The sequence below is a fragment of the Salvelinus sp. IW2-2015 genome, unplaced genomic scaffold (assembly GCF_002910315.2).
Source record: "Salvelinus sp. IW2-2015 unplaced genomic scaffold, ASM291031v2 Un_scaffold1803, whole genome shotgun sequence".
In the NCBI taxonomy this organism is placed as follows: domain Eukaryota; kingdom Metazoa; phylum Chordata; class Actinopteri; order Salmoniformes; family Salmonidae; genus Salvelinus; species Salvelinus sp. IW2-2015.
Genome location: NW_019943176.1, coordinates 38,177 through 63,103, shown reverse-complemented (window position 1 = coordinate 63,103; position 24,927 = coordinate 38,177). Strand labels below are relative to the sequence as shown.

Genomic DNA, 24,927 nt, shown 5'->3' with positions numbered 1-24,927 from the left:
CAATGTCATTAACCTGTCAGATCTCACAGATGAAGTGGGAAAGGAGACATTCATGTACCTGTTCAATCATCACAGATGAACGGGAGAGGAGACATGTCATTTACCTGTTCAGATCACACAGATGACGTGGAGATGACATGTCATTACCCTGTTCAATCATCACAGACTGATACGTGGGAGAGAGACATGTTCATCTCTACCTGTTTCAGATCATCAACACCAGCATAACGTGGGAGAGAAAATGTCATTGTACCTTTCAATCAAGATATCAACGGAGATGAACGATGGGGAGGAGACAGTCCCATGTTACCGTTCAGATCTTCCAGATGAACGTTGGTAGGAGATACATGCATGTACCTGTTAGATCATCACAGATGAACTTGGGGAAGAGACATATCATACCTTTCAGATCATCACAGATGAACGTGGGGAGAGGAGACATATCATTTACCTGTTCAGATCATCACAGATGAACGTGGGGAGAGGAGACATGTCATGTACCTGTTCAGATCACCACAGCGAACATTTAAATTAGTTTTCCACAGATCCACACAATCTCAGATTACTCCTGATCGTGACTCAGCAGATTTATCTGAGATAATCTTCCAGATATATTTCCTCGTTTGCTTCTCTCTACAACCTCAAGGATTTGCTGCTCCTCTTAAAAACTCCTCCTCTTTAATAAAACACACTTGGCTTCACAACGCCAGACGCTTTCTCTTCGAGGCTTCGCCAGACACAGCCAGTAGAGGTGATTCTTTGCTTTGCAGCCTGTTAGGATAGTAAATACTGCAGTGTAGGGACTCATGTTGAGCACTGGAATCTTTGTGACAGCATCAAATAGAATCATTCTCCCTCCTACACACACACTCTTCACACTCACCTTTGCTGACAAACTCAAATCTGCAGTGAGGACTTGATTGAGGATTTCATAAATATGAAGTTGCAGTTCTACATTCTTCCATTTTAAATCTGTATCCATGACTATCTGTATCCTCACAGTAGCAACAGGCTTGTGTGACAGCTGCAGTCAGATTGGTTTCTACTCTAAGGTAGATCAGTGTCTGTTCTCTCTCTCATACCCTGTGTGACTGTATAGGGCCTGAGACAAGCAGCAAGGGATATTTCTGTCTTGTTCATTCTCCCAGTCTCATCATGCTGTGTTCTGAAGATATTAATAAGTGTCTCTCTCTCCCTGTTTCCTCCATACAGTACCTGTAACCAAGCCTTTAATTAAACCAGAGCTGGGTCTCATTGCTCCTCTTCTCTCCCTCCTCTCCTCTCCTCCAGACAAACTCTTTTTCTCCTCCCTCTCTCCTCCAGATTCTATCTGTATCCAGGGTTTTGATCCAGGGCTGGGTCTCCTAGCTCCCATCAACCCCATGATGGCAGGTATCAGCCTGGTCTCTGGTCCCCCTGGTCCCCCTGGTCCCCCCATCATCAAGGAGATCATCCACTGCCAGAGCTGCACCCTGTTCCCCCAGAACCCCAGTAAGACTCGCACACGCACCAACACACACACACACACACACACCGTCTTGTACAGCTAACCATGTGGGGACACACAATTCATTCCCACTCAAAATCCTAACCCCTAAACATAACCTGTACCCTAACCCTAGCTACTAACCCTAGCTCCTAACCCTTAACCTAATTCTAACCCTAAACCTAATTCTAACCCTAACACTAAACCCCTAAAAATAGCATTTGACCTTGTGGGGACTAAGAAAAGTGTCCCGTTGGTCAAATTTCTGTTTGTTTACTATTCTTGTAGGGTTAAACACAAGTATAGTTAAACACGTCCACCCATGCACACACACACACACACACACACACACACACACACACACACACACACACCACACACACACACACACACACACACAACACACACACACACACACACACACAGACACGCACCCCACTTGCATGCTGTTCTATCCTTTCCGTCTAAATTAATATAAATACATTGATATATGGACTATGGTCAAGAGTTGTCACCAGATGTGACCTGAGCATGCATGATGTTCCAGACCTGCCTCCTCCGTCAACACGGGAGCGCCCCCCAGGGTGTAAGACAGTGTTTGTGGGGGGTCTGCCGGAGAATGCCAGCGAGGAGATCATCAGGGAGGTGTTTGATCCGTGTGGTGACATCATCGCCATCAGGAAGAGCAAGAAGAACTTCTGTCACATCCGCTTCAGTGAGGAGTTCATGGTGGACAAGTCCCTCTACCTCTCTGGTCAGTACTATACTATACTATACTATACTATACAAATAGAATACTATACACATAATATACTGTACTATACTATGCCAATGCTATACTATACACACAACACACAAATGAGATGCTCTACCTCTCTGGTCAGTGGTCAGCATAACTATGTATTTGCAGCAGTTTTAAAGTATTCCTTTTTAATAGAATAAGTATTAACGATACTAACACTGTAGAGGAGTAAAAACAGTGACCTTGTGTCCTGAAGCTCAACACTTAAAGCCGTTACGCCAAGACAGGAGCAGAAATAGACTGTAGCTATGCAGGCTGGAGATGCGCCTATTGATGAGGAGGACTACATGAATAGTTTTGCATTATGAATAGTTGAAAATGTAGAGTTTGTCCTTTCGATTTGCTAATGATCTTTCTGGTGGTATATGGGGTAGAGAATGTAAGCATTTGTAATACTGTATACTTTGAGTGTATCTGACTGTGGGAGTATGAGTTTACATGACTGTATACATCATTTGTCCACAGTATGTTTGTCTGTGTACCTGTGTTGAATGTCTCTGTATGGTTGTGTTTAGTGTACCCGACCTCTAAATGCCCTGTTTCTCCAGGGTACCGGATGCGTATTGGCTCCAGTACAGATAAGAAGGACTCAGGGAGGATGCACGTGGACTTTGCTCAGGCCAGAGACGACCTGTATGAGTGGGAATGTCAACAGAGCATGCTGGCCAGGGAGGAACGACACCGACGCAAGATCCACGAAGACTTTTCCGACCACCCTCGCCACCTCCCATCATGCACTTCTCAGACCACGAGGCAGGACTGCTTGCGGAGAGATTGAAAGGTGAGAGGACAAATGAGGATGGTCGCTCTGAGCCCAGATTCGGCGGTGTTGTTTGGTTTTTATGATGAAGTACTGATGAAGTACTGATGAAGTACTGATGTTGTCTGGCTGTTCTGTGCCTCTTATAGCCACCCATCCCACAGCTGACGCTCAGTGTGTGTGCTGCAGATGGACCATGGTGGTGTGAAACGTGTGTAATCTGTAAACTGGTCCAAGCTTGTATTACATACTCAGACATGCTTCATTTATTCCTGGTCCTTATTCACAGTATGGAAACAATGAAACATACATTCTCATGATTGATATCTTAGTGTAGTACAGACAGAGTAATGGAACATTCCCTTGATGTTATGGTGATTTGATATTGAAAAAAAAATCGACACAATCATGTTATGTTACAAAAATACAGTTTTCGTTTCTAATTTCTTCTCTATCTAAATGAGTTATGGATCTCACTCTGTCTGCTAGAGCTCTCTCAGACACACTACCCATTCTCTCTCTGCATGAGAAGTACAGTCATGGCTTCCCTTCCCTTCATTATCCATCTATTGTGTTACACTAACCATCATAGCAGCATGTGAACATTCCTGGACAGAGATCTACGACATCATGCTGTGTTATCATCTGTTCTTTACCGAACAGACAGAGAGACGTAAATAACCCGAGGCAGGTGTGTTCCCTCTTTCCTAGGCAGCCTCACGTTGGGGGGGGGGGGGGGCTTGGAGAGAGACAGAGAGACAGAGAGACACAGAGAGACAGAAAGAGACAGGGACAGAGCGAATCACCTACAGAGAGATGAACCTGGAGAAGAGTCCCTAAGCAAGCTGGTCCTGGGGCTCTGTTCACAAACACAAACAGACCCACATTGCCCCAGGACAGCAACACAATTAGACCCAACCATCGTCTTCTGCTGGTGGGAAATGTGTGTTGTCCTGTCTCCTTTTCCATTGCTGGTGCTTCATTTCTTTTCCCATTCTGTGCTTCCTGCTAATATCCCCCCCCCTCTCTCTTTCTCTCTCTCATTTCAATTCAATTCAAGGGCTTTATTGGCATGGGAACACATGTTAACATTGCCAAAGCAAGTGAAGTATGATATACAAAAGTGAAATAAACAATAAAATGAACAGTACACATTACACTCACAGAAGTTCCAAAAGAATAACGACATTACAAATGTCATTATATGTATACAGTGGGGCAAAAAAGTATTTAGTCAGCCACCAATTGTGCAATTCTCCCACTTAAAAAGATGAGAGAGGCCTGTAATTTTCATCATAGGTACACTTCAACTATGACAGACAAAATGAGGGAAAAAAATCCAGAAAATCACATTGTAGGATTTTTAATGAATTTATTTGCAAATTATGGTGGAAAATAAGTATTTGGTCACCTACAAACAAGCAAGATTTCTGGCTCTCACAGACCTGTAACTCTTCTTTAAGAGGCTCCTCTGTCCTCCACTCGTTACCTGTATTAATGGCACCTGTTTGAACTTGTTATCAGTATAAAAGACACCTGTCCACAACCTCAAACAGTCACACTCCAAACTCTACTATGGCCAAGACCAAAGAGCTGTCAAAGGACACCAGAAACAAAATTGTAGACCTGCACCAGGCTGGGAAGACTGAATCTGCAATAGGTAAGCAGCTTGGTATGAAGAAATCAACTGTGGGAGCAATTATTAGGAAATGGAAGACATACAAGAACACTGATAATCTCCCTCGATCTGGGGCTCCACGCAAGATCTACCCCGTGGGGTCAAAATGATCAAAGAACGGTGAGCAAAAATCCCAGAACCACACGGGGGGACCTAGTGAATGACCTGCAGAGAGCTGGGACCAAAGAAACAAAGCCTACCATCAGTAACACACTACGCCGCCAGGACTCAAATCCTGCAGTGCCAGACGTGTCCCCTGCTTAAGCCAGTACATGTCCAGGCCCGTCTGAAGTTTTGCTAGAGAGCATTTGGATGATCCAGAAGAAGATTGGGAGAATGTCATATGGTCAGATGAAACCAAAATATAACTTTTTGGTAAAAACTCAACTCGTCGTGTTTGGAGGACAAAGAATGCTGAGTTGCATCCAAAGAACACCATACCTACTGTGAAGCATGGGGTGGAAATCCATGCTTTGGGGCTGTTTTTCTGCAAAGGGACCAGGACGACTGATCCGTGTAAAGGACAGAATGAATGGGGCCATGTATCGTGAGATTTTGAGTGAAAACCTCCTTCCATCAGCAAGGGCATTGAAGATGAAACGTGGCTGGGTCTTTCAGCATGACAATGATTCCAAACACACCGCCGCGGCAACGAAGGAGTGGCTTCGTAAGAAGCATTTCAAGGTCCTGGAGTGGCCTAGCCAGTCTCCAGATCTCAACCCCATAGAAAATCTTTGGAGGGAGTTGAAGTCCGTGTTGCCCAGGAACAGCCCCCAAAACATCACTGCTCTAGAGGAGATCTGCATGGAGGAATGGGCCAAAATACCAGCAACAGTGTGTGAAAACCTTGTGAAGACTTACAGAAAACGTTTGACCTCTGTCATTGCCAACAAAGGGTATATAACAAAATATTGAGATACACTTTGTTTATTGACTAAATACTTATTTTCCACCATAATTTGCAAATAAATTCAATAAAAATCCTTCAATGTGATTTTCTGGATTTTTTTTCTTCATTTTGTCTGTCATAGTTGAAGTGTACCTATGATGAAAATTACAGGCCTCTTCATCTTTTTAAGTGGGAGAACTTGCACAATTGGTGGCTGACTAAATACTTTTTGCCCCACTGTATATACAATGTTGTAAAATGTGCAAATGGTTAAAGTACAAAAGGGAAAATAAATAAACATAAATATTGTATTTTAACAATGGTGTTTGTTCCGCACTGGTTGCCCTTTCTTTGTGGCAACAGGTCACAAATATTGATGCGTGTGATCGCACATTGTGGTATTTCACCCAGTAGATATGGGAGTAAAGGAGACAGGACAACACACATTTCCCACCAGCAGAAGACGATGGTTTGGGTCTATTGTGTTGCTGTCCGGTCTGGTGGGGTCTGTTTGTGTTTGTAAACAGAGCCCCAGGACCAGCTTTCTTGGTGGACTCTTCTCCAGGTTCATCCCTCTGTAGTTTATGGCTTTGTTGTAGAATTTAACAACTATTTTCTGGATTTTGATAATTACGGGTATCGGCCTATTCTGCTTATCGGCCTAATTCTGCTGTTATCGGCCTAATTATTTGTGTGTTTTATGTGTACACAGAGGATGTTTTGCAGAATTCTGCATGCAGAGTCTCAATTTGTGTTTGTCCATTTGTGAATTCTTGGTGGTGAGCGGACCCCAGACCTCACAACCATAAAGGGTATGGGTTCTACAACTGATGCAAGTATTTTTTAGCTTAGATCCTAATTGAATTTATGTCCTATTGATGGCATGAATGTCCTTCTTAGCCTTGTCTCTCAGATCGTTCACAGCTTTGTGGAATTTACCTGTGGTCGTTCTCTCTCTCTCTCTCTCTCTCTCTCTCTCTCTCTCTCTCTCTCTCTCTCTCTCTCTCTCTCATATCTTCCTTGTCACCCTGTTCCACTGTCTCTGCTCTCTGTTCAGAGTGGTGTTTGAAAGTGTTCTGTTTCTCCATAATCATATTCATTCAAACAGCCTCTGGTTAATGCTTTTACATTCTCAGGCGGGTAAATAGCTTAAACATGTTCATTACCATATTACAGAGCATTACTCGGTCTCTCTCTTAATTCTTATGGCTGCAATCCCGTTAACGGGATGATATGACAACAGCCAGTGAAAGTGCAGTGCGCCAAATTCAAACAGAAATCTCATAATTAAAATTCCTCAAACATACATGTATCTTATACCATTTTAAAGGTAATCTTGTTGTAATCTTGTCTAGCCAAAGACAGGAGTCACAAAAAGCAGAAATAGAGATAAAATTAATCACTAACCTTTGATGATCTTTATCAGATGACACTCATAGGACTTCATGTTACACAATACATATATGCTTTGTTCGATAAAGTTCATATTTATATCCAAAAACCTCAGTTTACATTGGCGCCATGTTCAGAAATGCCTTCAAAATATCCAGAGAAATTGCAGAGAGCCACGTCAAATAAAATAAATACTCATCATAAACTTTGATGAAAGATACATGTTTTACATAGAATTAAATATACACTTGTTCTTAATGCAACCGCTGTGTCAGATTTCAAAAGCTTTACGGCAAAAGCACAATATTCAATAATCTGAGAACAGCGTTCAGCCACAAAAGGAAGCCATACAGTTACCCGCAAAATTGTGCATTCAACAAAACTCATAAAAAGCATTATAAATCTTCACTTACCTTTGCTGATCTTCGTCGGAATGCACTCCCAGGACTCCCAATTCCACAAGAAATGTTTGTTTTGTTCGGTAATGTTCATCATTTATGTCCAAATAGCTATTTTGTTAGCGTGTTTGGTAAACAAATCCAAAGTCAGGAAGCGCGTTCACTAAAAGCAGACGAAATGTCAAAAAGTTCCATAACAGTCAGTAGAAACATGTCAAACGATGTATTGAATCAATCTTTAGAATGTTTTTAACATAAATCTTCAGTAACGTTCCAACCGGAGAATTACATTGACTTCAGATGTGAGATGGAACAGAGCTCCCTCTCATGTGAACGCGCATGGTCAGAGCATGGTCAGGTCATGATAGACCTGACTAATTCCTGTCTCCTTCGGCCCCACCTCACAGTAGAGGCATCAGACAAGGTTCTACAGACTGTTGACATCTAGTGGAAGCCGTAGGAAGTGCAAACTCATCCATATCCCACTGTGTATTCAATAGGGTCTTGGTTAAATCGACCAACCTCAGAATTCCCACTTCCTGTTTGGATTTTTTCTCAGGTTTTTGCCTGCCATATGAGTTCTGTTATACTCACAGACATCATTCAAACAGTTTTAGAAACTTCAGAGTGTTTTCTATCCAATATGAATAATACTATGCATATATTAGCAACTGGGACTGAGGAGCAGGCAGTTTACTATTGGCACCTCTGTGCACCTTTCATCCAAGCTACTCAATACTGCCCCTGCAGCCATAAGAAGTTAATACAACTGCTGCTGCTATGAAGGAATGTTATTAGCCTTCAGACTGAGGCTGCAGCAGTAGAGGAAGGCTAACTGGTGGTCACAGATGGAAGAAAGAGGAGGGGAAGGTAGAGGGCGAGCAAGAGAGTGTGTGTGTGTGTGTGTTTGTTTGTGTGTCGGTGTATGTGTGTGTTTGTTTGTGTGTCAGTGTATGTGTGTGTTTGTTTGTTTGTGTGTGTGTATGTGTGTGTTTGTGTGTGTCACATTTTAGGTGGGTAAACGCTCGCACACAATAAAAAAGGTTTACCCTACACTACACCACTGGCTATTACTCTAGAGACTTTTAGTTCACTAAGCTTTCCATTAATATTACACATAGCAAAACACTGTGTGATATTTTTATTTGATTATTCATTGAAAAGGGGAAATAGACTTTCATTATTCCCAGTGTTGTGCTGGCCCACAATACCTTCATGTGACTGCATTATAATATGACTGTATGATTGTACGCTGCTGCCTCTCCTGAATAGGACTAGAGCTGTGAGGTGAAAAGTATTTTCAGCCAAGCATCTGTGTGCTCTCAGGTCGTGTTGCAGTGGGTATTGAACTCATTAAACGATGTCTAATTCACTCTGCGCTGTACAATCGGACACGGCTCTGTGGCACTTTTCAATTATTATACAAATGTGAAAAATGCACTCGACAAAGGCCCACCGAGACACAGACAGTTAGAGGCTACGCTCGCTCAACAACCAGTTTCAAACCCAGAAATGCATTTTGTGTTCAGAACAGACTGTGTGGTCTCATCCACAGGCTCTCAGAAAATATTAAACAGTCTGATAGGTAACCTCCCCATGCTGTTCAGTTCCTGTGCACTGAAGCACGGAGGGGAAGATAGAAGTAGAATTTCTTCAAAGTACATCGCCATATAATTTCTTTCTTTGAATACCCAAGTGAATTTTTGTAGGCTTTCAGCTTCACCGTTAAAACCTGTTTGGGATAGGGGGTGGTATTTTCACGTCCGGATGAAAAGCGTGCCCAAAGTAAACTGCCTGCTACTCAGGCCTAGAAGCTAGGATATGCATATAATTTTCAAAAGTTTCTAAAACTGTTAAAATTATGTCTGTGAGTATAACAGAACTTATTTGGCAGGCGAAACCCCGAGGACAAACCATCCAGGAATAATCTTTTTTGAGGTGACTGTGTTTTCCATTGCATTTCTATGGGAATCTAGATTTCTGAGGCATCTGGTTGCAGTTCCTAGGGCTTCCACTAGATGTCAACAGTCTTTAGAAATTGGTTTATGTTTTTCTTTTGAGTAATGAAGAAGTATGGCTGTTCAGACTGAGTGTCGAGTCTGGTGTACTGTTGTGTTTGGGGCGCGCAAGCATTTTATCCGCTATTGAATACAGTTTATTCCGTCTTAAATTTGATCGATTATTTACATTTTAAAATACCTAAAGTTTGATTAGGAAAGTTGTTTGAAATGTTTGGACCAAGATTACAGGTAATTTATTAGATAATGTGTAGTCATGTTGGGCGAGTTGGAACCGGTGTTTTTCTGAATCAAACGCGCCAAATAAATTGACATTTTGGGGATATAACGATGGAATTAATCGAACAAAAGGACCATTTGTGAAGTTTATGGGACATATTGGAGTGCCAACAGAAGAAGATCTTCAAAGGTAAGGCATGAATTATACCGTTATTTCTGAGTTTTGCCTGGCGGGTTGAAATATGATTGCCATGTGTTTGTTTGATGGGGTGCTGTCCTCAGATAATCGCATGGTTTGCTTTCGCCATAAAGCCTTATTGAAATCTGACACGGTGCCTGGATTAACTGTATTTTGGTGTATTGCACTTGGGATTGTATGAAAGTTAAATATTTCTAATAATTTATTTTTAATTTTGCGCTCTGCAATTTCACCAGATGTTGTCGAAACGTTCCGCTAGCGGAACCCCTAGCCGTAAAAATTAAACCACCAGCTTTAAACCTCTCCCCTCCTTCTCCCCCATCATCCCCCTCCAGATGACCATAAGTTCAGTGAAGCGACTGCGGTCCTGTTCACGTGGATCGACCGTGGTGAGGTCAACCGGCGGTCGGCTAATCACTTCTACTCTATGATCCAGTCGGCCAATAGCCACGTCCGGAGACTGATGAGTGAGAAGGCCCAGCATGAGGAAGAGATGGAGCTAGCCAAGGAGACATTTAAAAACTCCCTGCTGGCCATACTGACTCAGTGTAAGCATCTAACTAGACACACTCTGCACTACCTGTAACACTTTATTGACCTAAACCCTTACTAGACACAGAGAACTACAGGTACCTCTCACATAGCACTAAAGACCAGTTGTTCTACACAGCTGTGCAGTGATGAGCCTGTAGTTAGGGAGGGTGACAGTAGTCAGAGACCAGACAGAGGTAAGTACAGTACAGTGTCCTGAGGAAACCTCTGTGTGTCTGTCTGGAACTTACTACAGGACCAGCTGATCTACCTACTGTACCTCCCAGGTAGGCATCATAGTACAGTGTCAATCAAGCAGGCATTCTCAAACAATGTCAATGAACACTATGGACTGATATTGAAATTATATGAAATACCATCTGGAAAAATAATGAAACAACAGCACGATTGATCAATGGCTTATGACTGTTTAAATGGTACTATTTAGAGTCTTATTTGTTATGCTCAACACCGAGAAGAAAAACGGAGCTATATAGTCCTCTGGTGTTGGTTTAATATGAAAATCCATGAAGCAAAGTCCCAGAGATATGAATTAAATCACCAGAGTGGACGTAGAGGATGATGAGGGGGTGTAGTTTTAATGTTGACCTGGTCACTGTGCACTTGTCCAGTAGTAATAATGACACTATTTATTACATTTCCTGTTGTTTATTGAAGATGAATATGACAGTATGCAATCAGAACAGAGCCAAGCTTTAAAGGCAACATTCTTCTACTGGTGGGGAGAATAATGATGACTACAGTAAATACAACACTCCCAAAAGAGTTATGAATGATTAATGACAAAATACAAATTTTATGTAAATGCAATAGTATGTCTAGTATCACAAAGCAAGCCATCCATTGTAGAATGTTGTCTTTGTCAGTCCTGAAGGAAATGAATCGGCAGGTATGAGATGTAAGTACTGTACAGCACTGTGAAGGAGACACCAGGTTACACTATAGCCAGCATTTAACCTAGGAGGCCCTACAAACCAACAAAAACAATGTGTCAAAATCACAGCCCACCCAATGATTCTCAATATGTTGGTGGGTGGTAGAGGTAAATGCAATGGGATCCACGAACCCAGGCTGGCACGATGAGGCTCCTAGTGTCTTCTCTGTGGTGTTGTGCCTGGGTGGTACAGTAGTGCTACATAAAGTCTTGTCTTGACTCTCCTGTTCACCCCAAGTCGAGCAGATCACGGCTGTGTTCACCGCTGCCTCCAGGCAGAAGGCATGGGACCATTTCACTAAAGCGCAGCGCAAGAACATAGACATTTGGAGAAAGCAGTGTGAGGTTGGTACTCTCTCCTTACTCCCCTTATTCCTTGTCATGTTTGGACCCCTCAGGACAGGAGAGATTGACAGACAGACATTCTAGAAGGATTGAGTCCTACTGTGTTTCATGTTGCTGTTGTTGCAGACTGCTGTGCCCTCACAGATACACCGACAGATAGACTGACAGATAGACAGACAGAAAGACAGACAGCCATGTTGTTCTGATCTACGGATGCGGTGTGTTCTCTCCTACAATATTATTCGTATACTTTTTTCTCACATTGATGAAACACACACACGCGTGCAGATGACAGTAACTAAAGATCTGAGGCCTCCTAGAAAGTATGAGTGGGTGCTATGGCAACAGAGGCTTCCAGGTTTAAGACAGATCAATAATTAATTGGAATTATAACAAGTCAGCATGCTGGAACATTCTCTACAGGAGGGAAACATATTATGTTAGTTATCACTTTCATTAGAACTAAAGAAAAACACCCTATTGATCTCATGGAATGGGGATATATTTGGTTGTACAAACATTACACAAACCTAGATCTGAATCCTTGATTATTTTACACCACCTTGGTCTTGATTTGGCCATTTTGAGACCATGCCGATTTATTGAAGTGAATTAAAAGTAATGAGCAGGTATTTGAGAGTGTCTACCTGTGAGGGGCAGCATTATCCAGGCAGATGTTAAAGATGCTCCAGGAACTTTGGCGACTACTAAGTATGTTTTAAATCTTCCGCTTTGGGCTGGATGTGTCAATGTATAGGTCATACACGCATAATCTATCTGCAGATACCTCCATTAGGCATGGAATCCCTAGTTTGAAAGCGACTGTTTTTCTGGATGCTGTGCTGTGCCATTTCCCCTACATTTCCCCCCACCTGGGCCAGCCCCCTAGCAATTTGAGTTCTAGCCAATGAGCTTCAGCCCCTTGCCATTTAAGTGACAGCTAGCAAGATGCACACACAGCAAAGCGAGAGAGCGCAATGACGTGGTGCACATCTCTGCAATTTCAGGGGACCACTTTTGGCTTGTGAGCAAGACCTTCAGAACTACTGGCTAAAATGTATACAAAAGTACTGGATAATCTTTTTAACTTTATATGACCATTCATACTGTAAGCCCTCTATGGGCATACTGTACATGTCTCTAAGTCAAGTCAGTGAGAAACGAATCATGCCATGTCTATTCTCAAAGCAACCAGAGGTAAGGCATTGATGTGGAAGAAGACACTAACAGTAAACACTATGAAGTGAGTCTTGCTAGCATGCCACCATTGTGAAATCCTTTGTTATGGTTCAGTAGTATGCTTGGTAAGTGTTCAAGTAGTTAAAGTAAGGGAACTCTGCAGTCTGAACCGTCATAGATTAACTATGACAAATGGCTGTGAATTAATTAGCTACTGATGTCAGTATCAACATCCTCCATGACAGTAATATGAAATTCCAGTTTTATTATGAGCTGATAAAGGAGTTGGCAGAAATCAGGAGATCAGATAAGCCTCTAAACACCATTGGATTTCTCCGTCTTCATGCCGTACTGTAGCTTCTAAGAAAAAGGCTCTGGCTGGTTCAGTACTGCAGCTGAGGTTTTCTGTGCTCACAGTCACACATAACAAAACTCTCCCTCCAACCCTCTCTCCCTTTCTCTCTCTTCCTTTTCCTCTCATAACTCTATCCCTCTCTCCCCTAGTTGAGTCATTGCTAAGCATATTTACTTTATTTGAGGAGAGATTTCACAGTGGTGGTATTAGACAGCCTCACAGCTGAGGCAGTACTAGTTATCAGAGCAGCTGGGAGAATGAGATGATTTCTATGCTCCTCTGTCTTTAGCATGTGAAAAAAAGGAAGCATTCAAACTGCCCATGGGCACAGATCTAGGATCAGTTTACATTACCCTCTAAATCCTAACCTTAACCATTGCAGAAGGAAAACAAAACTGAGTCATTCCATGTCATTTCAGCAAGCCATGCTTCGGAGCTTTGAGTGAGATGGTGGGTGTCGAAATCCTCTTTCTTGTGCTTTTTGAGGTGGAATGACTCATTTGACCATAGTTCAGTCTCTAGGGGTAACTGGATCCTCTTCCACCACATACTCTGTCCACAGGTACAATATATAAAGTTAGTAACCATCCTTAAAAGGGCAGTCTGGTTGAAACCATTTTTAGACAGGCATCTGGGTGGGTGTTAAGTACTGAGACACTGAGGTGTCCTTGCGCTATGTGTGTCCTTGTTTTGTGATGTGACAGGAGCTGCAGAACGCCAACAGTGAGGAGATAATGGGGATTCGCAGGGAGGAGGAGATGGAGATGTCTGATGACGACTCGGATGAGAGCCCCTGTAAGAAGATACGCAGGGAGGACAACGGTAGGTCAGACACAGGCCCAATCCCAAACTTACTCCTAGGTTCTAGGCCCTAGCGCTTATCTCCTAGCTGCTAGCCCCTAGGCACTGGTACCTTTTAATGATGGCAGACCAGTGTAGCTCATAAATCACCAGACTACTACAGTATATATTGGTGGTTGATGTTCATGACCTGTCACACAGCCCCAGAACCCTAGACACTGCCAGTCAAATGGCAGGAAGAACGATCCAGCAGGTGGGATGTGATGGGATGTTCTAGATGGGCTGTGGTGGTACAGTGACCAAGCTGCTCAGATTTAGAACACTTCACAATCTATTACTGCTCTGCTCCAAAGCTGCAGCCTATTGTAATGCCTGCTGAAGGAGCCTGTTGAAAGGACAGCAGTGCTTTACTGAGAAGCTCTGAACAGCTCCCTTTGATGTGTCCTGAATACATTACATGTATGGAGGAGGAGAGAGAACAATAGAAACCTCCACTTCCAGTGACTCAGAACCTCACAGGTTGGGTAGAGAGTTGACTCACTGCAGTTTGTGTGTGTATGTGTGTGCGTGCATGCATATGTGTGTGTCTTGTGTCTAACCCTCTCTCCCCTCCTCTTAAGGTGTGTGTGGCCAGTCTGGGGCCTCTCTGAGGGAGGAGAATGACTCTCTGCGCTGGCAGCTGGATGCCTACAGGAACGAGGTGGAGCTGCTGAGGAAGGAGCAGGGCAAGGCCTGCCACCCCGACGACCCCGAACACTCCCTCAACACACACACACACCTGCTACAGCAGAGCATGCACAACATGCATCAGGTACATTATTACAGCATCTACGCCTGGATCATATTCCACCTGTGATTCCACTGTTGGGATTGTGCTGATACCAACACTAATTGATATACAGTACCATCAATAGAATACAGTGCCAACACTCATCACATGCTGCAGGTATGTGTACCTGTGCTTTCACTAGCAAAAGGTAATTGAAGGCCAAAGCACCGGTACCTAGAAACAAAGAGTATTAGGGACAGTGCAGCTACAGTACACAACACTCTGATTTATTCTGACTGTCCTGTCTACCGCATTCTCACTCCCTCCCTTTACAACCTGACCCAGACAGACCACAACACAGTCAGACCTCTGCCTGCTGTTGTTCCTGCTTACTGGTGTCTCCTCTGTGGTCATCACCTTCTCTGTTGTTTTTGTCCTCCCAGCACTGTCTCCCTATCTAACTGTGTTGTGGTCTATTGTGTAACTGTCTCTCTGTGTGTCTCCCTACCTAACTGTGTTGTGGTCTATTGTGTAACTGTCTCTCTGTGTGTCTCCCTACCTAACTGTGTTGTGGTCTATTGTGTAACTGTCTCTCTGTGTGTCTCCCTATCTAACGGTGTTGTGGTCTATTGTGTAACTGTTTCTCTGTGTGTCTCTCTCTCCTCCCAGCAACTGCTGAGTCTGCAGGATCAGCTGAGGAGTAAGGAGGTGGAGCTGGAGCAGGCTAGAGACGAACACCGATACCTGGAGGGAGAGGTCCTAGCCCTGAGAGACAAGGTGAGAGAACATGCATGCACACAAATGTGTAAACACACACACAGACACACACACACGAGTGTGGAAACTCGCACTCACTAATCCAGATGGGAGCGTAGGGTTCTGAGTCATGCTGGTTATGAAGATATAGAGAAACAAACGGCAAAAATAACCTCCTTACACATAACAGTACCAGGGTGTCCCTATTACTGATCCTTCAGATAACACACTGTACTGTATTGTATATGAGTACAGAGGCCCCTGAGCTCTGTAGGGTTGGCTGTTGGGTCTTTAACATACTGAGTAACTGACAAGGATAGAAATGTATTTATAAACTGGGTGGTTTGAGCCCTGAATGCTGATTGGCTGACAGCCGTGGTATATCAGACCGTATACCACGATTATGACAAAACTTAGATTTTTACTGCTCTAATTAGGTTGGTAACCAGTTTTATAATAGCAATAAGGCACCTCGGGGGGTGTGATATATGGCCAATATACCACGGCTAAGGGCTGTGTCCAGGCACTCCGCTTTGTGTCGTGCTTAAGAACAGCCCTTAGCCGTGGAATATTGGCCAAATACCACACCTCCTCGGGCGTTATTGCTTAAATATAGTGAAACATACAGACTGCAGGAGGGAGTTAAGGACATGGTTTTGATGTAGTGGCAGTCTAGTATTTATTTTGGCAGGCTACTATAGCTGTCTCTTCAAATATTCTCTTTATCTCCCTCCTCTTTATCTATCTCTGTCTCTTTCTATCGTTGTTTCTGCACACGTTGCTCTCCCTCAGTAGGGGGGCACACACACACGTCTCTCATCCCCCTCTCCTCTCACTCTCCACACCACTCACTCCTCTCCAAGCCAGAAAGACTCCGAAATGGCTGAAATGGCTCAAACTTCCTCTCAAGACGGTCTGAGAGCACAGAGCCTGTGTGTTTGTCCTTTCTTCTGAGGCTACCCCTGCTCCACCCTGGTCCCCCCCCTTTTTTCCCCAAGAATGAATAACCTTCCATTCACTCCATTTTCATCTGTTATCAAAATGAAAAGAAACAAATATATACATTTACTCAATAAAATTGTATTTTTCAAATAATCTTTGTCAAAAACGTTTGTACACTGAACAAAAATATAAACGCAACATATAGTGGTGGTCCTTGTTTCATGAGCTGAAATAAAAGATCCCATACATTTTCCATATGCACAAAAAGCTTATTTCTCTCAAAATTTGAGCACAAATTTGTTTACATCCTTGTTAATGAGCATTTCTCCTTTGCCAAGATAATCTATCCACCTGACAGGTGTCAGGTGTGGCCAATCAAGAAGCTGATTAAACAACATAATTTTTACACAGGTGCACTTTGCGCTGGGGACAATTAAAGGCCACTCTAAAATGTGCAGTTTTGTCACACAGCACAATGCCACAGATGTCTCATGTTTTGAGGAAGCGTGCATGCTGACTGCAGGAATGTCCACCAGAGCTGTTGCCAGATAATTTAATGTTCATTTCTTTACCATAAACCTCCTCCAATGTCATTTTTATAGAATTTGATGTCAACGTTGTGAACAGAGTGCCCCATGGTGGCGGTGGGGTTGTGGTATGGGCAGGCATAAGCTACGGACAATGAAGTCAATTGCATGTTATCTATGGCAATTTGAATGCACAGAGATACCCTGATGAGATCCTGAGGCCCATTGCCGCCATCACCTCATGTTTCAGAATTATAATGCACGGCCCCATGTCGCAAGGATCTGTACACAATTCCTGGAAGCTGAAAATGTCCAAGTTCTTCCATGTCCTGCATACTCACCAGACATGTCACCCATTGAGCATGTTTGGAATGCTCTGGATCGACGTGTACGACAGCGTGTTCCAGTTCCCGCCAATATTCAGCAACTTTGCACAGCCATTGAAGAGGAGTTGGAAAACATTCCACAGGCCACAATCAACAGCCTGATCAACTCTATGCAAAGGAGATGTCACGCTGCATGAAGCAAGTGGTGGTCACTGACTGGTTTTCTGAACCACGCCCCCTACCTTTTTTTCAAGGTATCTGTGACTAACAGATGCATATCTGTATACCCAGTCATGTGAAATCCAGAGATTAGGACCTAATGAATTTATTTCAATTGACTGATTTCCTCATATGAACTGTAAATCAGTATAAAAAAAGAAATTGTTGCATGCTGCATTTATATTTGTGTTCAGTATATATTGTCCCATATAATAATCGGTTCTCTTCATTTTTTGTTCCTAAAAATGTTTACTCTGACTTTGAATACCACTGGCCTACAGCATGGTCAAGCAAATGAATGGTTCAGACAGTTTACTAAACAACTACTGATTTAGAACCACACAGACAACAGGAGCACMGCCTCCGCTATTCCTGCACCATTTCAACGTAAACATTTAAATATCATCAAATCAACTAGGCTACATATGCTTAGTTTAATACACTGAAAACAAACTTAAAGATACCAAAAACAAACAGTGGCACAATGTTTGAATTGATGGTGAGATCAGAATCTACGTTATAATCACTTGCCTGTATCATTGGTCACATGTATGTGGAAGCCTGGCTTCCTTTGGCATCCATGAACACACTCCACTGCTGAGAATAATACAACCCGTGGATGGACAAGTACCTTTCTGATTCTATCTGATTCTGCTAACTGTAACTGTTTTTTTCATTGTTATTGGATTGAGATAATGGGAACATCAATAGGAATAGAGCTCCTGTGGAGAAAGAGTGTATTCAGCTGCCAGTGGATAGATGGATAAAACAGATAGATAGATGAACAAATAAAAGGATAGATAGAACATCCAGGGAGGATACATTGTTTCCATACAGTCTAAAGATGCTACATTAAACAACAGCTACTTGGATTCTGCTTCTGTTACTAAGACCATTCTCTATGCCTCTGTTTGTTACCAGGGTTACCAGGGATGAATGGTCAGTACTTGATGTTGGTCTCTGTCTTGTTCTCTGTGTGTCTTGTTTTCAGATGCTGACTAATGGGGATGTAGTGGAGGGGAACAACGGAGAAACACCTGAGAAGGTCAGTTCGCCCCAACATACACCACTATACAGTACCCACACAATACTGTACACCTCAGGTGGCTGGTGGCACCTTAATTGGGGAGGGCAGCTCATAATAATGTCTGGAACAGAATGAATGGAATGGTATCAAACACTTGGTTTTCATATGTGTGATACCATTCTAGCCATTACTATGAGCTGTCCTCCCCTCTCCAGCCTCCTGTGTACACATACACACATGCAATCAACATCTCTTGAGTGATTTTATTGACCCAGCCAGCCAGTGTGAGGTGACGTCTTCAGGGCAGGGGGTAGGCCTATGCATTAAGGGTATATTGGGGGGGGGGGGGGTTGTAGTGTGTTACTGTGTATGTCCCTTGTGCCCTGTGAAAGGCAGAGATGCACTGGTGGGGAGAGGAGAAGGGGAAAGAGAGGGGGGTATCCCAATGGAGTAGCATCAGTAGCACCAGCCACTCTCCTCTCTCTCATAAAAATAGCACTACCCCAATGAGTGCACACACATCAGCTCACATTGCGTTTGTGTGTGTATAAGGACTAACACTCTGTTGTTTGTGTGTCTGTAGGTAGTGAACGGGTGTGTGACCACTCTGTACCGCAGCAGAGACAGGAGGAGTGAAGCAGCCATGAGAGGAGCCCTCACATCAGAGAGAGAGGCTCTGCTACTGGGTACAGTACATATACATTTGATGTATACTACAAAGCATATGCATAATATTATCTGGATTGTTAGATAATATTCATCTGACTGGGAGTGTTTTAATGGTTGGCGTTAGACATGTTGGAGGGGAGCCTATTGTTAATGGGGTGAAACAGTCTTGAAAGCCTGTCTATCCAGCCTGGTCTCAGAGCAAAACATATAATATTTTACTCAAATCCGTGCCACTCCATTTAGTATGAAATGTTACTTTACGTTAGTTTACATTAAATTGGCCTACGTGAATCCGGGACACTCAAATAGGTATGACAATGTTACGTTTGGTATGACACTCGGGGGTATGACACTCGGGGGGCTCCCGAGTGGCACAGCGGTATAAGGCACTGCATCTCAGTGCTAGATGCGTCACTACAGACCCCCTGGTTTGAATCCAGGCTGTTTCACAACCAGCCGTGATTGGGAGTCCCATAGGGCGGTGTAGGCCGTCATTGTAAATAAGAATTTGTTCTTAACTGACTTGCCTCGTAAAAAAAAGGTTAATTAAGGCAAAAACAAATGGAAGGTCGTTGGTCGGGTGTATAATGTGAACGTCTAGCAATCCAAAGGCTGCGCATTCAAATCTCATTCCGGACTTCAGCATTTTAGCATATTAGAACTGCTTACTACTTTTTAGCTACTTTGCAACTATTTATCATGTTAGCTAAACCTTCCCCTAACCTTAACCCTTTAACTTAACTCCTAACCCTAACCTTAACCCTAACCTTAACTCCTAACCTAACAAAAGTATGTGGACAACCCTTCAAATTAGTGGATTCGAGCACAAAGTCAATCTCCATAGACAAACATTGGCAGTAGAATGGCATTACTGAAGAGGTCAGTGACTTTCAATGTGGCACCGTCATAGGATGCCACCTTTCCAACAAGTCAGTTCGTCAAGTTTCTGCCCTCCTAGAGCTGCCCCGGCCAGCTATAAGTAATGGTATTGTGAAATAGAAACATCTAGGAGCAACAACGGCTCAGCCGCGAAGTGGAAGGCCACACAAGCTCACAGAACAGGAACGTTGAAGGGCATAGCGCGTAAAAGTAATCTGTGCAACACTCACTAACGAGTTCCAAACTGCCTCTGGAAGCAAAATCAGCACAAGAACTGTTCGTCGGGAGCTTCATGAAATAGGTTTCCATAGCCGAGCATCCGTACACAAGCCCAAATTTACCAAGCGTCGGCCAGAATGATGTGACGCTCGCCACCATTGGACCCTTCACCATCTAGCAGTCCGACGGATGATTCTGGATTTGGCGGATGCAAGGAGAATGCTACCTGCCCCAATGTATAGTGCCAACTGTAAAGTTTGGTGGAGGAGGAATAATGGTCTGGGGCTTTTTTTCATGGTTCAGGCTAGTACCCTTAGTTCCAGTGAAAGGAAATCTTAACGCTATAGCAAACAATCACATTCTAGATGATTCTGTGCTTCCAACTTTGTGGCAACAGTTTGAGGAAGGCCCTTTCCTGTTTCAGCATGACAATGCCCCGTGCACAAAGTGAGGTCCGTACAGAAATGGTTTGTCGAGATCGGTGTGGAAGAACTTGACTGGCCTGAACAGAGCCCTCACCTTAACCCCATTGAACACTTTTGGGATGAATTTGAACACCGACTGCAAGCCAGGCCTAGTCGTCCAACATCAGTGCCCGACCTCACTAATGCTCTTGTGGCTGAATGGAAGCAAGTCCCTGCAGCAATGTTCCAACATCTAGTGGAAAGCCTTCCCAGAAGAGTAGAGGCTGTTATAGCTGCAAAGGGGGGGGGGCAACTCAATATTAATGGCCATGATTTTGGAATGAGATGTTTGACAAGCATACTTTTGGTCTTGTAGTGTATCACACTAAATGGAGTGGCACAGATTTTGTAAAATATAATATGTTTTGCTCTGAGACCAGGTAGGTCTGTTGTGTTCTTGGATGAAGAACCCAAGGACTGGGTGGAGGGGGGCTCAGGTGAGAGGTACTATGGGTCTGGTTGCCAAGCAGTACTCCGCTGGCCCTGGCCACACACACATCAACTCTGAACGTAGGCACATGGAAAACGCACGTATGCAGGCACACACACACACACACAAACACACACATGATCTCTCCCAGCTGCACGCGGCGGTGCTATGGTTGTGTTCACACACAGAAACACACTCCATCGCAGGGCGCCGGGGACACTGAGATAGATGAGGACGCCGTCAGCCAGAACAGAAGAAAAGACAAACCGGTTTCAGGCGAGAGGAGAGACTGACTGTAGAACACAAATTGCCTAATTCTCCCGTGGCTCTTCTCTCCGTCTCCCTCTATCCTCCCCCTTTCTCCTCCCCCTCTACCTCCCCCTCTACCTCTCCCTCTCTCCTCCCCCTCTACCTCTCCCTCTCTCCTCCCCCTTTCTCCTCCCCCTCTACCTGCCCTTCATTTCAGCTCCCAGAAATGTAGTTTCATCACAAAAAGAAAGCAGCTTCTATTCTGATTCTGACTAGAGTCATTTTATTAGCCTGCTTTCCTTTTGTTTCTGTTCACTGTCTGAATCTCCTGTAGGCACAAGCACAAAATAGTTCTGTGCCAATTCTCAGATTAGCAGCTGGAAAGCAGAGCTCCTTTTGGTGCTGCAGGGAGGTAAAAACAGCTTGGTGTAAAACGAAGCCAGGAGCCTGTTGGAGCAGAGCAGAGCAGAGAAGAGGAGAGAAGAGGAGAAGAGAGGAGAGCGAAGAGGAGTAGGCAGATGCACATTTATCTCTTTTAACGCGGCCCACAGAAAGCCAACATGAAGGAGAGGAGAGGCAGAGCTCTCTATCTCCCTGCCAGCCAGCCACCCTGTCTGCTTCCCAGCCTGCCACAGCCAGTGGGGGCTGGTGGGGAGGAGCTATAGGAGGACAGGCTCATTGTAATGGCTGGAATATAATACATGGAACGGAGTCAATCATGTGACTACCATATGTTTGATGTGCTTGATACCGTTCCATTTATTCGATTCCAGCCATTACAATGAGCCCGTCCTCCAATAGCTCCTCCCACCAGCCTCCTTTGACTGCAGCCAACACCGCTTCTGGGCTTGTAATTTTTCTGTAAGGGATACACACCTTTACACACACGCAAACACATACAGACACGCATCCGCATGCATGGACATACACAACAACATGTCCACAACACGTATAGACGTGAACGCACACACACATGCACACACTAAGACTCCCCCCACACAAACACACCATCCCTTCCCCCCTCATGCAGTGTGGTGGTTCCGTCTGAGTGGTGGTGGCTGAGGGGAGTAAATTAGTCCTGTCTGTAATGGGCAATGTTCCGTCATATAAATCAGGGGAATAAATATTGGCTCAGGCTTCCCAGAGGACCGCACTATATTCTCTCCCCCTGAGTCGCTGCGTTACCTCTGCAGGACCTCTCACAAGTAATCAACTCAAGTGCTGTTTCTACTCGGACCAGCGTTTTTTATGGCGGCGCGGGATGCATTTATTGCATGGCACGTCGGAAAAATGCAGATTGCAGCTCTGCTGGAGAGCTGAAGTTGAACAGCATGTTCTTTCTCTTTCCTCTCCCTGTCTCTCTCTCTCTCTCTTCTCTATCTCTCATCTCTCTCCCTGTCTCTCTCTCTCTTCTCTATCTCTCATCTCTCTCCCTGTCTCTCTCTCTCCTCTCTTCTCTCTCTCTCTCTCGCTCAATGTCTCTCTCTCTCTCTCTCTCTCTCTCTCTATCTTCTCTCTCTCTCAATGTCTCTCTCTCTCTCTCTCATCTCTCATCTATCTCTCTCTTCTCTATCTCAATGTCTTTCTCTCTCATCTCTCTCCTCTTCTCTATCTCTCATCTCTCTCAATGTCTCTCTCTCTCTTCTCTATCTCTCATCTCTTCTCAATGTCTCTCTCTTTCTTCTCTATCTCTCATCTCTCTCAATGTCTCTCTCTCTCTTCTCTATCTCTCAGCTCTCTCTCTTCTCTATCTCAATGTCTCTCTTCTCTCTCTCTCTTCTCTAGCTCTCATCTCTCTCAATGTCTCTCTCTCTCTTCTCTATCTCTCATCTCTCTCTCTTCTCTATCTCAATGTCTCTCTCTCTTCTCTATCTCTCATCTCTCTCAATGTCTCTCTGTTTGTCTCTATCTCTCAATCTCTCTCTGTGTCTCTGTTTCTCTCTTTATCTCTCATCTCTCAATATATCTCTGTGTCTCTGTTTCTCTCATCTCTCAATCTCTCTGTTTCTCTGCAGGCATCATATCTACCTTCCTCCATGTCCATCCATTTGGAGCCAACATCGACTATCTGTGGTCCTACATCCAGAGACTGGACACTACGGTCAGTTTATTGACATGAAATAGTCACTAAAATAGAGAAAGGGAAAAAGCTGGGGGGAAAACTGAAATGGGCATATGAAATCTTATCTAATTGTTACACAAATAGGAAAGACTCGTTAGGTGATGTCACCTGTCCCCATCCCTCTCCCGTCTAGGTGTCAGCGGCTCAGTTGGAGTCTCTGATGGGTCGTCTGCCCAGTGTCTTCAGACAGGAGCTGAGTGGAGTGGGAGCCACGCTGGAGAAACGCTGGAAGTTCTGTGGCTTCCAGAGCCTCGCCTCCATGTGACACAGGGACACAAACACATCATATGACCCAAGACACACACATGGCCTGACAGACCACGTGTGGTACAGGAACATACACACTTCCTGACCAGCCACAAAGCCTGGTGGACACATGAATAGAAGGCGTGTCAAATCCACAGACTGTGTTTGAACGGTGTGTGTATGTTGTGTATCCATAGACATCCACAGTAAATGGTGATGATACTCAAACACAAAACAGACACTGATGGATCTTTCCGAGGTTATATCTTTGCGAGGGATTTGCTGACACGGAGGTAGAGGGATCCACACGGATCTCCACTTGATGCTGTATAACTAGATCCACTGATGTCAGCCAAGGAGGGCACAGTGCAGACATACTCTATGGTAACCTAGTGACCAGACCCCAGCCAACAGAACTTCTCATTGACTGGAGTTGTTTGTGATGCCTATTTCTCTGTTCCCTCTCTTTCTCTGTTCTCTCTCTCTCCCTGGAGCAGTTGTGTAACTGATTTGTCAACAGCTGACTCCCACTAGGCTGGGAGGGATCCAGGAATATCGGACTGCTGCAATCGAAATATGGATGGGAATGGGGAAAATTCGAGAATTGGGTTACAGATGTATAACTGTAACCCTTGCTACCCCTCACGTCCAGTGTGTTGTGGGGCTGTTTGCTGTAAAACCCAGTTTCACACTCCAACAGGATTGCAGCGTTAGCCAGCTTCTCCCTCTCTGTCTGTCTGTCTGTGACCCAGAACTGACTTTAGTAGCCTACTGATGACTGGTACTGATACTGTTGGGTTGGGTTGGGACTGTACTGTAGGTCTCCACCTCTGGATGTCTCTCTTTGCTCTGGCCTTCTGTGTCCAGTGTGTGCTGTGCGTTCTGCCACTGTTTAATTGGTATCTACTCATTTAAATTATTATGTTTTCTAATGTAATAAAAGGTTTTTATCCAAACATCTTCTGATCAATCTAAAAACATTTTCAATTCAAGAAGCTTTATCGCCATGACAAGCAACTAAATTCACAGGCTGGTAATGGCAAGACAAGGCTGTTAATGGCAAAAGATACACGCTT

At 44.0% G+C, this 24,927-nt stretch overlaps 1 pseudogene; it reads left to right on the top strand.

Annotated features, from left to right (window-relative positions):
- The window catches only part of LOC112072019 (ecto-NOX disulfide-thiol exchanger 1-like), a 95,674-nt pseudogene extending 70,865 nt beyond the window's left edge, over window positions 1-24,809 (top strand).
- Window positions 24,810-24,927: the final 118 nt, after the last annotated feature.